Raw genomic sequence first — 16,101 nt, forward strand, 5'->3', positions numbered from 1 at the left:
ATGTTCAGATAAGTAAGCAGCAAAGGATTTAATCATTTTGTAAACATTTCTTTATAATGTAATGAGAATAAAATTTTTATACCTCTGTCAACACTTTGGTTTGCTTAAAAAATTAGCAAATAATTTTCAACAGGAATGTATACCCATGTACCCACCCCCCTGCTATGCCATTTGCCATTATTTTCTTCGAAAATCTTTAAGTAAAATATGACCAACTTAATGTGAAAGTTCCCCATGCGCCCTCCTCAACACCACACCATTCCCTTCTTGCCATCACCCCAAGGAAATAATGCCATGCTGAATTCCATGTCCATAAGTACCATGAATGTATCCACCAATATTAGGTTAGACTAATAAAGATGCTGATAGTCGCCTGTTTTTTACCTATAAAAACAGCCATTTTTATGTGATTCAATTGAATAGCATTATTTTGCATGTTCTTAAACTTCACATTTAAGAACTTTATGCATAAGAATGTACATACCGTTCTAAGAGTTGCTTTTTGCCTTCCACACCATTTTGGAGATTTATCCATGTCAATACATAATAGTTGCTATTTTAACTGCTGTAAGGTATTATTCTGTTGCTTGAATATGCCAACCACATTCTCCTGTCCATGGACATTTAGGTTGTTTCCAACTTTTCACTATTACAAAATAACGATGCAGTGAACTTCCTTATACCTGTCTCCTTGGATACCTGTTTAAGAAACTCTTTACAGAATATATCTTGATGCGTAATTGCTGGGTCCTAGCAATATCTTTAATTTTGCTACATGGCACCAACTTGCTCTAAGTGGTTTTACCAATTTCTTCTCTCTCCAGTAGTGAAGGTGGTTTTCTATTTGGCTACCTTGTCACCAAATTTTTGGTGTTAGCAGGCATTTAAGTTTTAGCCAGTCTGATGGGTGCATTTTAGTTTGCAAATCTTGGATTACTGGTGAGGTTGAACTTCTTTCATGTTAAATGGCTTTTTATGTTTTCTTTACCCATTTTCCTGCTGGATTGGCTTTTTCTTATTAAAAGTTCTGGACATATTCTAGATGAGTAGCCATGGTCGGTTCTGTACATGGGAAATGTTCTGATATCCTGTGGTACCAAAAACTTAAATTTCAACATATGCTTCCGGGTTTTCTGCTTTTCATGTTTTGTTCAAGAAACTCTTCCCTTATATCTACATTTTAAAGGTTACATTTTTTCACATGTAAGACTTTACCTAGAATCTATTTTTACACTAGCTGTGAACATATGATCTAATTTTACTTTTCCCCCATAGCTAAACTCTTAAGCCAGCCCCATTCATCGTATTATCCCATTTCCCATTGATTTCTAAAGATGCCTCTGCAAAACATCAAGTGTCCATAAATACACAGGTGTGCTTCTGAGCTCTCTATTCTATTCTGTTGGTTTGTCTACCTCTGTGCAGCTCCCACGCTATAGCTTTAAATCTGCTGGTGCCTGGTAGGCCCTCCCGGCCTCACTTCATTCTTCAAAATTTTCTTGGCTATTCTGACCCCTTTTAGTATATTTCATGAAAATCCTTGTTGAAATTTTGGGTGTAACTTACACTGAATTTATAAATTAAACTTGGAAGAACTAGGTTCATAATATTGAATCTTCACATCCAGGAAAGTGGTGAAGCTCCTTACTGCTTCTGGTCTCATGTTTTGTATTTTACTCTGTTTTTTTTTTCCTTTTGCTTTATAGGTTGAATGCTTCGATCATTTATTGTTTGCTGCTTTTTAATAAATACACATAGGGTTATACATTTTCTTCTTGGTACCACTTTAATTATATACCAAATTTGGGGGTGTATATCATTTGATTTAATTCAGTTGCCTACATTTAAAAATTCCTATTGTGAGCTTTAAAATTTAACCCGTAGTCGTGTAAGAGTGTGTTTATTCCCACTTTTCCCTTATGATTTTAATGTAAATTTCCAATCTAATTGTATTTTACTCAGAGAACACCCATACGATACTGATCCTTTCAAATTTAGCAACACTTCTTTTTGTGACCTAGTTTGTAGTTACTTGCTAAAAACCTTTATTAAGTTTGGGGAAAAAGCATCTTCCCATTTGCAAGACGGAGTTTCTAAATATAGAGAGTGTGCTAATTTTGTTGTTCAAATTGTTTCTTACTAATTTTTTGATTCCTTGTACCTATCCATTTTTGTTCTAAGAGTGTTGAAATATAACTATGGAATTTTAGTTTCCCCTTTTAATTCTGTCATAATTCACTTTATATATTCTGGGGCCTCTATAATTAGATGCGTGGCAGATCTTGATTGTTCTTGGATTATTTCTTATGCAGTACACTTCTTATACCTAATAACGTTTATTGCCATGACTTTTTATTTCATTTAAATTTCTGTGACTATTCCACTTTCTTTTGGTTTTATCTGATTGATGCGCGAAGAAATATAAACAAACATCATTAGTATATGCAACCGGTCCCAAATGTTTTATAAATTACTGAGAATACAATTTTAGTAAAAGGCGAAAGATTTATACGATCTGAAGAGAAACCAGAGTATGAGAATACAATTTTAGTTGAGAACACTTCTGATATTTTGATACTTAGTGACTGATTAGAACTCCTGTTTTCTTCTGGTTATGATAAATACCCAAATAATATGACAGATTTCTGTTTACAGAAAATATTTTATCAGATGAGAGAAATTCTTATCTACAAATATGGGTGATCTATATCTACGAGAAAAGACATGAAGGGTTTTCCCATTGTTCAGTCTGGGAAAAGAAAGTAAAATAATCTCACAACCAGATTTCCTATTAGGGAAGTACTTTCTTTTGTTCTAAGCCTGGAATGAACATTCCACGGGGTATTGATGGCATGCCCTCCAAAACGTTCAGTTTCAAAATGTTCACTCTCCACATTGAAGCAGAAATAAAATCCAATTTACTCTTGGTTTTTCTTTGTTTTGAGCTCTCCTCTGTATTTAACATTACAAACTTTCCAAGGAATTTATTTAAAGTTATGCAGGAAATCAATGCATGATCCTTTTCATCTAGAGAATAGAAAAGAATCTCCTATCTGTAGTGGTTGACATCCTATCACTATCAGTCTTCTGGGATAGTTGTGCAGTTTCTTTCACAGCAATGTGCTTTGACAAAGCAGTGATAAGAAAAGATTTATCAAAATAAGTTTAGCTGCAGTCAGATTTTGCACACTAGTCCCCTGGGTGTGAACGGATCTGTGTAGTTGTCCACGTTAATGAAATCCAATTTCTGACCGCTTAACTGGCAATCAGATAAATGTTTCTGTGAACTCGAAACAGCATCCAATGTTCACAAGGTCTCATTTCATAGGAATTATCTTCAATTTTTTCCCCTGGCAGTCTAAAACTACTTTCAATGAAATGTTCCAATTGACAACACTTTTTTACCTAGATTCTTGTTCAAGTTTTTGCTTTCTACCAGATTGGTGAGAAATCTGATGTTCCTTTTGAAAATACTGTTTTTAGATGTGGACTTCAGGATAGTACAACAAGCAATTACTGTCTTCCCACCTCCTTCACCAAAGGTGCTGCAGAGAGATCACCTTGGGTCTCTTGATCCTGCGGGTCCCGCTGTCCACAAAACTCTCCTTTTGTGAGTTATTTATAAGTGCCTTTGTTCAGAAAGCGTGGCTTAGTATTTACATTGCATTTCTGTTTTTGTGTTTTTCAGTGAAAAACAGAAAAGGCTCATTTTAATCAGCCAGGGCTTCTCAAAGCTGAGCTGCAAAGAATACCAATTGCTTTATGTAGGCCTTTCTTCCCTTCCCAGATGTTTGAAATTTCTCTTGGGAGCCCATTTCCTTAAAGACTCACATCCTTCTTTAATTCTGGAAGATTCTCAGCTATTTAGCTTCAAATATTGTTTCTATGCCATTTCCTCCATTCTTCTTCTGAAACTCCTTAATTATACCCCTAAATAAACCTCTAAAATATACTTAGAAGGTAAACCTCTAAAATATAGCTTCTAAGGTATATTTTAGAGGATTGTAGTCAACTCTCCATTTCCCTTAACTGCACGTTTGTGTTAACTTTTTTCTTAGTGCTGTGCATAGTGAAGTCCTCAGCATCATCTAATTCCCTTACCTTCTTTGAATGGGTCCAGCCTGGAATTTATCCTGTCCATTGAGTTGAGTGAGTTCAGGGACTATAGTTTATTGGCAAGAAGTCTTTGTTCAGATCTATCTGCTCTATCCATTCATCCTGTAGTTCTTGTTATTTTAGTGAATGGAATTCCCGGATTTATGCCTTTGAGCATCCTAAATGGACTTAAAAAACAATTTTTGTTGTACTATTCTACCATTTTGCTTTCATCTCTACTTAATTCCCCCTTTGGTGGTGAATTTTGAGAGGCTATCTTCTTTGTGTTTTTTTTTTTTTTGCATCCTGGTTTGGAGACATATTTTTCAATGTCTGTGTGCGCATGCACGTGTGCGTGTGTGTATGTGTTTTTTGTTACATTTTGTGCGTCTTCCTTTATATTTTCCTGTCCTCTAAACTCGGCTTTCTCTGTGAAGTGGTTTTGTGGCTGCCCCCATCCATGCTCAGAAGCTGATAGTCTAGAACTACAGCTTACATTTGTGGTCTGCAGCTCCTACAGTGAGTGATATGGAGGTATCACTCATGTCATCACCAGGCAGTAGGCAGGTTGATTCAGGTCCAGATTTCAAGGCTGTGATGCTCTCCTTCCCAGCTGTACTCTTCTCCTCTTCCCTCAGCTGTATGCATTAGGTCCAGGGCTACCTATAACCTCTAGTTCCCTGCAGCAGTCAGAAATGCTCTTAGATCCATTCTTTCTAGGTATGAACGGGTATGTGCATGTGTTGCTTCAGGTGTGTTTTTACAGGGCCTTGATTTCAAATAGTTATTCTGGCTCTGGGTCTCCACCTTGTAAGGAGAATTTTAATCTCTGTTATTACAGCAGGAAATATAAGTCCACAAACTTAGCCTCCACTTACTGTTCACTGTGTCTTGCTGTTTTTATTTTTTAAATTTTTACTCCTCACTTCTGGTCCATAGTGATGTTTATCTTACTCATTTTGCTTTAAAGTCCAGCTATGTCTTTTGCATTTTTCACTACATATTATCTACCGCTAGATAAATGGTAGGAGCAGAAGAAGATGCCTTAGAGCAAGAGCTTATGTTGTCTTCATCGCAAGCCTACCAGGACACATTGATTTTGTAGATGGACAGTCGAGACTCCATCAGTATTAATTGTAACCTTAATTCCCTAGGCTAGCATTAAATGAGTCAAACAAGTGCCTTTCTCCTAAACAAACATATGACAGCCATAAACCTCCTAGTAAGCTCAATAGCAATCTTGGTTTTGAGGGACTAGCATTTCCTCCTGAAGCTTTGAGTTAGGACAAACTGTCACACCAAAGGTTCTAAAAGTCAGAAATGGCACAAAAAGAGGCACCTTGTTCAGCAACCAAGGAAAATACAAAGTTCTTAGATTCGAGCCTAATTTTCCCTTAAGGGGAAATGTTCATGAGAATTATCAAAAAGAATGGATGCTGAAGAGACTGAATTAGAGAGATGACGTTTACTAAATATTTTCTTTAAAAATCTTTTTTTTTTTAAGACCAAGTCTCACTCTGTTGCTCTGGGTAAAGTGCCATGGCATCATGGCTCACAGCAACCTTAAACTCTTGGGCTCAAGAGATCGTCTTGCCTCAGTTTTTATATTTTTAGTAGAGACGAGATCTCACTCTTGCTCAGGCTGGTCTTGAACTCCTGAGCGCAGGCAATCTGCTGGCCTTGGCCTCCCAGAGTGCTAGGATTACAGGTGTGAGCCACAGCACCCAGCTACTAAATGTTTTCTAATTAAATGCAGTAATGGTCACAGGGCTGTGTTAGGGCATATTTTTGTTAGGGGCTGGGAAGTAAAGTCATTTAGCCTTTATGAATTAGTCATTTTCGTATGTTTAAAACACTTATGCCAATTTTTTAAAGTATATCATAATGCTAGATTTGTTGATTAATTATAAGGCAGGTAGGGGAGTTCATTTTCCTAAATTATCAATAGGATACTTACCATTGTTCCAAGGTTAAGTTATTTTGAAGTTTAACCACAAGTACACAACTTACTCGTTTTACCAGCTGGCTGTCAATTTATATTGTTACTGATATATATTATATTTTGCTTTTCTTAAAGGTATACATGTACATCTCACCCCATTGACTCTTTAAGTGTTAGAATGTAGTCATGAAGTAACTTTAATACAGGTGACTATTTGTGTATGCCAGTGATCAGACAACTCCACAGAGAATCTATTTATGTTCTTGATTATCTTGTAAATTACATTTCTCTGGTAGTTCCCTAAAGAACACTGATTCCAAGTCACTGCACGTGGCTTCTGTCACTATAATTTCTTCCTCCAGCCAGTCATCCTAAAAAAAGTCTCCTGTCATTACTTTCTTATTCTCCATAGAGCTAAAAAGTCCCTCTATTCTACAACAATGTAGATGTATCTAATTTTATGACATGAAGTATATATAAACGTGGTTATGCAGACACAAATTTACACTAAAAACAAACTTCCTGCCCAAATGTTGGACGTAAGGGATGAACTGAATTGGCCTGGCTTGCTGCCTTACCTCTTCCTTCTGAAAACAGGAAAGCACCTGGATCTTTTAGCAATGATTTATGAGTGTCGCTTCTGCAGTCATAACTTGCATGTAGGATAAACATTACAGCAATCTTTGTGTAATTTATATTAATTTACAGAGGTCAAGTAATTACAATGTAGGTCATTTATGCTTTGAATGAAACTTTCCTATAATGCATAATTATATTGTTGTACGGCAATATTTTTGAAATAGAAAAATGAAGGTCACTTTCCAAGGATAAATGTCTTCTTAATGGTATCACACATTAAACTGTATACCAAAGCATGAGCATACACAGGGACTATTTCATAAAGTGGAACACAGGTCTGCATATAAAAGGAATAGGCCCAAAGAAATCTGGCTTTACCTTCGTAGTGTATTAAAAGCAACTAAGGCTCGGCGCCTATAGCAGAGTGGTTATGGCACCAGCCACATACACGGAAGTTGGTGGGTTTGAACCCAGCCTGGGCCAGCTAAAACAATGAGAGCTGCAATAAAAAATATTGCAGTTCGTCTTTGCAGTTCGCCCGGGTGTTGTGGCAGGCGCCTGTAGTCCTAGCTACTTGGGAGGCTGAGGCAAGAGAATCGCTTGAGCAGTTCTGAGGTTGCTGTGAGCTGTGATGCCACAGCACTTTCCTGAGGGTGATGTAGTGAGACAATGTCTCAAAAATAAATAAATAAATAAAAGCAACTAAATCTTACCTATCATTCTAGATTCAGGCAAATGTAGTAAATCACATACACCTATTACAGCAATGATAAATTTAGCAAATTTGCAGGTTCCTATAAAAGGAAAGACGAATCTGCAAGCATGATGTGTTTTGAAAACTAGGGATTGCATGGAGCTTTTTCAATTATGATAAAAATATTTAAAACTGGGGCGGCTCCTGTGGCTCAGTCGGTAGGGCGCCGGCCCCATATACCGAGGGTGGCGGGTTCAGGCCCGGTCCCGGCCAAACTGCAACCAAAGAGTGGCCGGGCGTTGTGGCAGGCGCCTGTGGTCCCAGCTGCTGGGGAGGCTGAGGCAAGAGAATCGCTTGGGCCCGGGAGTTGGAGGTTGCTGTGAGCTGTGTGAGGCCACGGCACTCTACCGAGGGCCATAAAGTGAGACTCTGTCTCTACAAAAAAAAAAAAAATATTTAAAACTGCACTGTAAAATTTTATTAAACACAAAGTCAAAAATAACTCCACACTAGGTGGAAAAGGACATTAATGTATCTTGGCATTACCAGTGTTAATTAAGGAGAAACTCACAGGATGGGAATTAGAGTATGCATATTTTAGGTCAGCCTTAAGCAAAACAATAAAAATGACAAGACTTGCTCCAGGTTCTTTTTTTTTTTTGAGATGAAGCCTTACCCTATTGCCCTTGGTAGAGGCTGTAGCATTATAACTGACAGCAATCTCCAACTCCTGAGTTCAAGTGATCCTCCTTCCTCAGCCTCCTGAGTAGCTGGGACTATAGGCATCCACCATAATGCCTGGCTAATTTTTCTATTTTTAGTAGAGACAGGGTCTTACTCTTGCTCAGGCTGGTCTCCAACTCCTGAGATCAAGTGGTCCACCTGCCTTGGCCCCCAGAATGCTAGGATTGTAAGTGTGAGCCACTGCGCCTGGCCTCCCTCCAGCTCATAGCAACCTCCAACTCTTGGGTTTAAGCAATTCTCTTGCCTCAGCCTCCCAAATAGCTGGGACTACAGGCGCCCGCCACAACACCTGGCTATTTTTTGTTGCAGTTGTCATTGTTGGTTAGCTGGCCCAGGGCTGGGCTGAAATCCCCCCCACCCCCGTTTTGGTGCATGTGGCTGGCACTATAACCCTCTCTCTGTTTTTTGGAGACAAGAGTTTCACTTTGTTGCCCTTAGTAGAGTGCTGTGGCATCATAGCTCACAGCAACCTCAAACTCTTGGGCTCAAGCGATTCTCCTGCCTCAGCCTCCCAAGTAGCTGGGATTACTGGCGGCCGCCACAACACCTGGCTATTTTTTAGAGATGAGGTATCGCTCTGGCTCAGGCTGCTCTCAAACTGTGAGCTCAGGCAACCCACCCGCCTCAGCCTCCCAGAGTGCTAGGATTACAGGCGTGAGCTACCCTGCCCAGCAAAACATTCAGATCTCTTAATTCTAACCTCTTTGTGGCTTGGTGCCTGTAGCACAGTGGTTATGATGCCAGCCACATACACCGAGGGTGGCCTGGGCCAGCTAAAACAACAATGACAACTGCAACAAAAAATAGCTGGGCATTCTGGCGAGCGCCTGTAGTCCCAGTTACTTGGGAGGCTAAGGCAGGAGAATTGAATTGCTTAAGCCCAAGGGTTTGAGGTTGCTGTGAGCTATGATGCTACAACATTCTACTGAGGGTGACATAGTGAGACGCTGTCTCAAAAAAGAAAAAAATACTTCTAACCCCTTTCCTAATGGAATTTGCTTAGTATGAAGGTTTTATATAAGACATTTAAAATTCACTGGGATTTAAAAATAATATGCCATTTACTCCAGCAATATCTGCATTTTGTTTTATTTTTTAATTACAGACAGGGTCTCATTCTATTACCCAGGCCGAAGTACAGTGGTATAATCATAGCTCACTGTAACCTCGAACTCCTGTGTCCAAGTGATCCACTTGCCTTAGTCATGCACATGCCACCATGCCTAGCTATTCTCTTTTTAGCGACAGAGTCTCACTGTGTTGTCCAGGCTGGTCTCAAACTCCTGGCCTCAAGTAATCCTCCCACCTTGCCCTGGCAAAGTACTGGGATTACAGATGTGAGCCAACATTCCCAGCCAATAGCTGCATTTTAAAATAGATAGCAAAACATGTTTAAAGAAAAAAAAGCTTATCCCATCAGGAGAAAGCTTGAATAATAAAATTTTTATGGCACATTGTGTTTTTGGTGCTTTTTACCACCTATGCCTGAAGAGAGAATAAGAATAGGGTTTGAGAGATGGTCTTGGAGTCAGAAAGACCTTGATTTATGACTTGCCTCTGCCACTGCTGAGGCTAAGCAATTGACTTAAGTAATAATCCCATCGTGAAGATTAATGAGCCAGCAAGGTCTCAATTCTGTATGTAAAACTTTCTTAGAACCATGCCCAGCCCATGCCAAGTAGTCAATAAGTATTGATTACGATTACTGTTGCTGTTATTACCTCAGGTGTGTTGAAAACTTCCTATAAAAAGAAAACACTTACAAATTATCTGAAATGAAAGCAACCTACTAAGACTTACTGAGCTTGGCAGGAAATATACATATAAAGTGTTTAGAAAATGATTCATAACTCACTATTTGCCTATATATAATGTGAGTCCTGGCCCCAGCTATATTGTAGCCACTCCCAAATTTGGGGATTACTGTGTATCTTCCATCATCTGTGCTTTAGTAAATTTTCTCACAGCTGAACCTCTGGGCAAAATGAAATCAATTAGTATCATTAGGATGAGATTTCTTTAGATTTGACCAAGTATGTTAGGCATGTGACAAAACTGTCATATTATGTCCATAGATTACTGCTGGAATAAAATATATGGACCAAGTCTACAGAGTTAATGAATCTAGGTGTAATCTTTTCTGGATATGTCCTTGACACACAGATCTTGCTTGAGTTCCAAATATATTCATCAAAGGTGCAACACAGGATAAGAATTTGTAAGAAATCCTAACCATGTACCTGTAAATAAGGCAGACAAACAAAACCCAAGACAAAAATGGCTGTGGCTGGTCTTCATCATTCAAAAAGCAAACTAGGATTAGAGGGATTTTAGAGGTGGGGAAGTCCATTCCCCCAGTAACAGAAACAAAGTATATTTCCATTTATAGACAAATACAGCAAAATAATCAAACTTTCATTTGTCTGTGGGTCAGCAAAAAGCCATAACAGTATTTAGAAGAATCGTAATTTTAAGCTTGGCGTGTCCTTAGCTTGAGTCCCTCATGCATAGTTAGACTTGGCCTTAAGTTCTCCCAATAAATTCAACTTGATGGCCCATTTTTCACTTTCTGGCATACACTGTACTCTTGCCATAGCTGATCCTATGGCCTCCTCTATTACAATGTCAGAAACTACAGAATCATTTTTTAAAAATAAGTTCCAGTACTTGAACATGAATGTTCTTAGCGGCATTATCCACAATAGCCAATAAGTGGAAACAACCCACATGCCCATCAACTGATGAATGGATTTAAAAATATTATATATTGGGCTGGGCATGGTAGCTCACTCCTGTAATCCTAGCACTCTGGGAGGCTGAGGTGAGTGAATTGCCTGAGCTCACAGGTTCGAGACCAGCCTGAGCAAGAGCAAGACCCCATCTCTAAAAACAGTCAGGTGATGGGCACCTGTAGTCTCAGGTACTCGGGAGGCTGAGACAAGAGAATTGCTTGAGCCCAGGAGTTGGTGGTTGCTGTGAGCTATGATGCCATGGCACTCTACCAAGGGTGACAAAGTGAGACTCTGTCTAAAACAAAAAAAGTGATATATTCATATAGTGGAATGTCATTCAACCTTAAAAAAGAATGAAGTACTAATACTGGCTATTACATAGACGTCCTTTTAAAAGATTATGCTAAGTGAAAGACGCCAATCACAAAAGACCATATATTGTATTGTCCCATTTGCACAAAATGTCCAGAATAAACAAATTCATTCATAGAGACAGACATAGATTAGTGATTGTCTATGGCTGGGTGAGGGAGAGTAGTTGTAGGAGAAATGGGGAGTGATTAAAAATGAGTAGAGGGTTTCTTTTTGGAATGAGTACAATGTTCTAAAATTGATTGCGTGATGATTATTACACAACTGTGAATATCCTAATAACTAGTAAATTATATACTTTAAATGATAAATCATATGGTATGAAGATTATATCTCAATAAAGATCTTGTAAAAACCTAACTTCTAGATTTGAAATCCTATTTCTCACAGCACAAAGGATATTTCCTTTGAAATATTAATCAAAGTGAAGACATTAATCTTCTAATGCTTTCTCCTATGATGGAGAAATCATACTTTAAGCCCATGTATATGAAAGAAAAATGGTATGTACATGTTTACAGAATGATCTATGTCTACTAAATGTTTCCAGATCATGAGTTTTAAAAAGCCCCAAAAGAAGCTCAGGAAATGCTCAAGTCTGGGTTAACCTAAACAACTTGGCTGTTTTCAGTCTAGTTTATATCATTTTGTACTAAACTAAGAGTTTTTGGGGAAAGAACAATATCATAAGAAATAAGAAAAAACAAGGAAGACAGCTGAAAATTGACTAAAGGAATCCATCAAGTAACAGGAAAACTCCAGAGGGTATTCATCTATTATATAACATATTTATGCTCCCAGCACTACAGAGATAAGACATTGTCTCTTACCCTTGAGGAGCTCACATTCCTGTGTGGGGGATATTGTTTAGTTCCAACATACTAACAGACCTTTACACAACTGCAAAAAGACTGGGAATTGTGCTGTTAAAGCTCAAAAGAGAAGTTATTTTTATGTTTGCAATTATCACCTTGATTTACTAGGAAATTACAGGAAAAGAATCATATGAATTTATTTACAACCTGTAGGGACAGCAGATAATCCAGAATTTGTAGACACAAGAAATGGTCATCTTTTAATTTTTAAGATCATAAAAAAATAAAATGGGTGAGTTTAGCTACCTGCGGAAGCCATCTATTTACATAAGTGATACACAACAGGAAACCATTTCTGACTGGGCTGCTCCTGGAGAACTGGGCATATCCAACCACAGACATGTACACATCAGTAGGTCCTTGGTCTTCTTTCTGTATATACTATTTTCCCATGAGGACCCTATCTACCTGCCACTCAGGCTTCCATCTCCTTTATGACCAAGACCCTCACCCCTAGTTCATGACTACTTCAGTCTAACATTCCAGAATTCCCAATATTCTCTTGGATCTTTCCATTAGCCTTGAGCTCTATGTACTGAAACCTGCTAAGCACCAACCCACAAGAGGTTGATTTATTGTTCATGCATTCTCTTTGAAATGTCAGTGCCAGGAAACGGATTAGCTTCCTCAAGTAGCATTGCACAGGACCATATTCCAGCTACACATCTTTTCAACTGACATTTTAATCTTAGTTTAAGATGAAAGCTACACCTGCACTCCTGTTACAAGATAAAGAAGAAGTATCTTCCCATGTGGTTCGTGATACACTTTTAAATCACAATCCAGGATTGGCCCCAAGCAACAAAACTGCCTTTTGGAACATCTAACTACTTAAAAAGAAATTCAACAGTAATTGGGATAGAAGCAAAAGCTGTAGTCTAATAAACGTCTTTCAAAGTTCAATTGGTTAAGAAGTAAGAGTTCCAAGGCCGGACGCGGTGGCTCATACCTAGTGCTCTGGGAGGCCGAGTTGGGTGGATTGCCTGAGCTCACAGGTTCGAGACCAGCCTGAACTACAGAGAGACACCCCCCCGCCCGCCAATCTCTAAAACTATCTGGGCATTTTGGCTGGTGCCGATAGTTCCATCTACTCAGGAGGCTGAGGCAAGAGGATCACTTGAGCCCAGGAGTTTGAGGTTGCTGCGAGCTAGGACCCCATACATTCTACGAGGGCAAAAGAGTGAGATTCTGTGTCAAAAAAAAAAAAAAAATTAAGAGCTCCAGAAGACAAATTCATTGTGTCATGTTACTGGTGGAAATTTTTCTTGGTGGTTTGACTGCAAAGTCATGTATTCAGTGGTTTATTCCACAAAAAGGGTCCAAGAAATTTTCTATGGTCCTGGGAGGTGATTTAATATCTACCTTTGGATTTTCCAGACTTAATCATTCTAGCTTCTACGTTTATAGGGCAACTGCTTCACCGCTAGAGCATACCAGAAGCTCCTTTTGTGAGAAAAATCCAGGCTTCCCATGCAGGCACGTGCATGCTATTCCTGATGTCCTCAGAGATATGATGGCTAAGCTTTCCAACAACTACAGTAGAAAGCCAATTATGCTATTTCCTTGACTAGTTTTCAAAGTTTAGCACAGACTTGAATTTCTTTACCAAAGTGTATTCCATATGTAACATTATAATTGGGCTTGAAGTGTGAGCAACATTGGGTTAAACAAAACTAATCAGGTTTCTTTACTAAACTCCTCAGAGTAAATGCTAATTAAATGATGCCTTTCCAACACAAGCATTTCCAAAGTTTATCTGTCCTTGGAATCATTTTTCTTACAGTATTTCAGATGTATTCTGCAGAACACATTTTTGGCAACTGTGACCTTTATAAACCTTGAAGAACTGTCATCATATCTTTGGCCTTTAACGTTAACCTTTCCACAATTATCAAAGGCCACTAGAAACAGCCACATGAGATTTCTCTTGGTTTTTGTTATAAAAATGTTGATAAGGAGATTAGCCAATGATGTATATCAAGTATAACACTGGTTAAGAGTTCAGGATCACCGGAGTTTGAATATAGGTCCCATTTCCTGCTGGCTATATGAATGGCTATATGAAGCATACTTCATCATCTGTGCCACCATCTTCTGGAAATAGACGTTCCTTTGTGCGGCTCTTTTAAGGATTAAGTAGGATGTTACATGAATTTCAGAACAGTACATAGTAAACGCCCAAAGGACAATTATTTGTTTTCGTTGTTACTATGATGTAGGGCCAGGAAAACTATAATGTTTCTTTAGGATGTTGAGTGCTTCTTCATTCAACATTAAGAGATAGTTTCCTCTAGTCTCCTTGGCTATAGGGAAGCTCAGCCCAAATTTGATGCTCTATTCTATCTACTACGCTAATAACTATGGTGTTCATTGACTTATTACTTCTAGTACAGGAATCTTCCTGCTGAGGCCTGTTATTTTTTGGAAATCCCTTTTGGAAAGTGAATACAGAAAATCAATAGAGGAAATTTCTACTTGAATGTCCTTGGGCAAATCAAACTCAGTATGCCTGATATGTAGTTCTTTCTCTCCACATACGGACCCTTTGCAACTTAATTGTTTTTACTGTGTGTACTACATGGTTTTTAAATGATCATTTCCCAGTTACCAAATTAAAAAATTCCTATCATCGGGTTCCTTCCTCTCCCTCCTCCCCTGGCCTCGTTCATTCTGTAACCTTTCTCCTCCATTCCTTCTTTACTTGCTGAAGAATATGGGCATCTATTAATGGACTGTTCCAGTATACCTCCACCACTCTGCATGGCTTTAGCTCCTTGTCTATAGTTTTTTTCTCAATCTTTCCCTCCTCAAAAAGTCTTCACTATTCAACTGCTTACAGGATAAAATCCAAACTCCTAAGTAAGATGCATAAAATCTTTTAAACAATAGTTTAAAGATAACCCACTTTTTCCACTATTCTCTTATTCTCCTATTCCAGGACACACATTATTCACTGTTCCATTAGTCTGGAAAAGTCATTCTTTCCCCCTCTCTCAGCCTGGAAAACTCCTATTCAGTCTTCAACATTAGATTCTTTTCATAAAGGTATCTCGAATCCCTCAGAATCATTCACCTTTGTACCCCCAAAGCACTTTAAACACCAGGTTATTATTAGTCGTTTATGCTTTAATGTCTTTTATTAAATTTTAAGCTCCATGAGGAAAAGAACCAAGGCTCACTCATCTTTGTGATCCCTGCAATTTTAAAAACTACATTAAGTATTCAGTTCAGGGGCGGCGTCTGTGGCTCAGTGAGGGCGCTGGCCCCATATACTGAAGGTGGTGGGTTCAAACCCAGCCCCGGCCAAACCGCAATAAAGAAAAAAAATAGCCAGGCGTTGTGGCGGGCACCTGTGGTCCCAGCCACTTGGGAGGCTGAGGCAAGAGAATCACCTAAGCCCAGGAGTTGGAGGTTGCTGTGAACTGTGACATCAAAAAAATAAAAATAAAAATAAAACCTTAAAAAAAAAAAGTATTCAGTTCAGTAACTATCTGTAAAATCGAATGGAATTACATCCTCAGGCCTGGAAAGTTAACTAAAGAAAATTATAATCTGGGTTTTTTACACATCTTTGCAATTGTAAATTGGGCTGCTACCAATATTCCAGTGCTGGGTGAAGGTCACAGCTACAACTTGGACTTTACCATATAAATGTAAACAATGTAAACTAATTGTATGTACCCTCAATCTTCTACTGTAGTGGGATGGTCTGATAATGAATCCTCCAAAGGGAGGATGAGGTTCTTCCTGGAAAATCTAAGGGAAATTGGATTGTAAGAACTTCAGCTCTTAACCAGCCTGTTTTAGGGAGATGACAACTATACCTGTAAGATGTGACTATTCTAATCGCCAGAGGATTACTTTCATTTTTTTCTGTAGTATGAAGCAGTCCTCATGACTGTCACCATTCAACTTCCCAGTGACAAGATTCTAAGCTCACCAAAAAACAACTTGATTTTTATTTGGATTTCTAAGATACTGGACTGTAAGACATAGGACCTTGGAGTAGAGTGACAACTCCAGTCTCTAAAAATATATATGTATCTATGGGTGGCGCCTGTGGCTCAG

At 38.6% G+C, this 16,101-nt stretch overlaps 1 protein-coding gene across 12 annotated transcripts in view; it reads right to left on the reverse strand.

The window, feature by feature from the left end:
* Positions 1–16,101, reverse strand: part of DMD (dystrophin) — a 2,416,375-nt gene that overhangs the window by 33,170 nt on the left and 2,367,104 nt on the right. The gene's annotated exons all lie outside the window — the stretch shown is intronic.

This window comes from Nycticebus coucang, chromosome X (genome assembly GCF_027406575.1).
Source record: "Nycticebus coucang isolate mNycCou1 chromosome X, mNycCou1.pri, whole genome shotgun sequence".
NCBI classification, from domain to species: domain Eukaryota; kingdom Metazoa; phylum Chordata; class Mammalia; order Primates; family Lorisidae; genus Nycticebus; species Nycticebus coucang.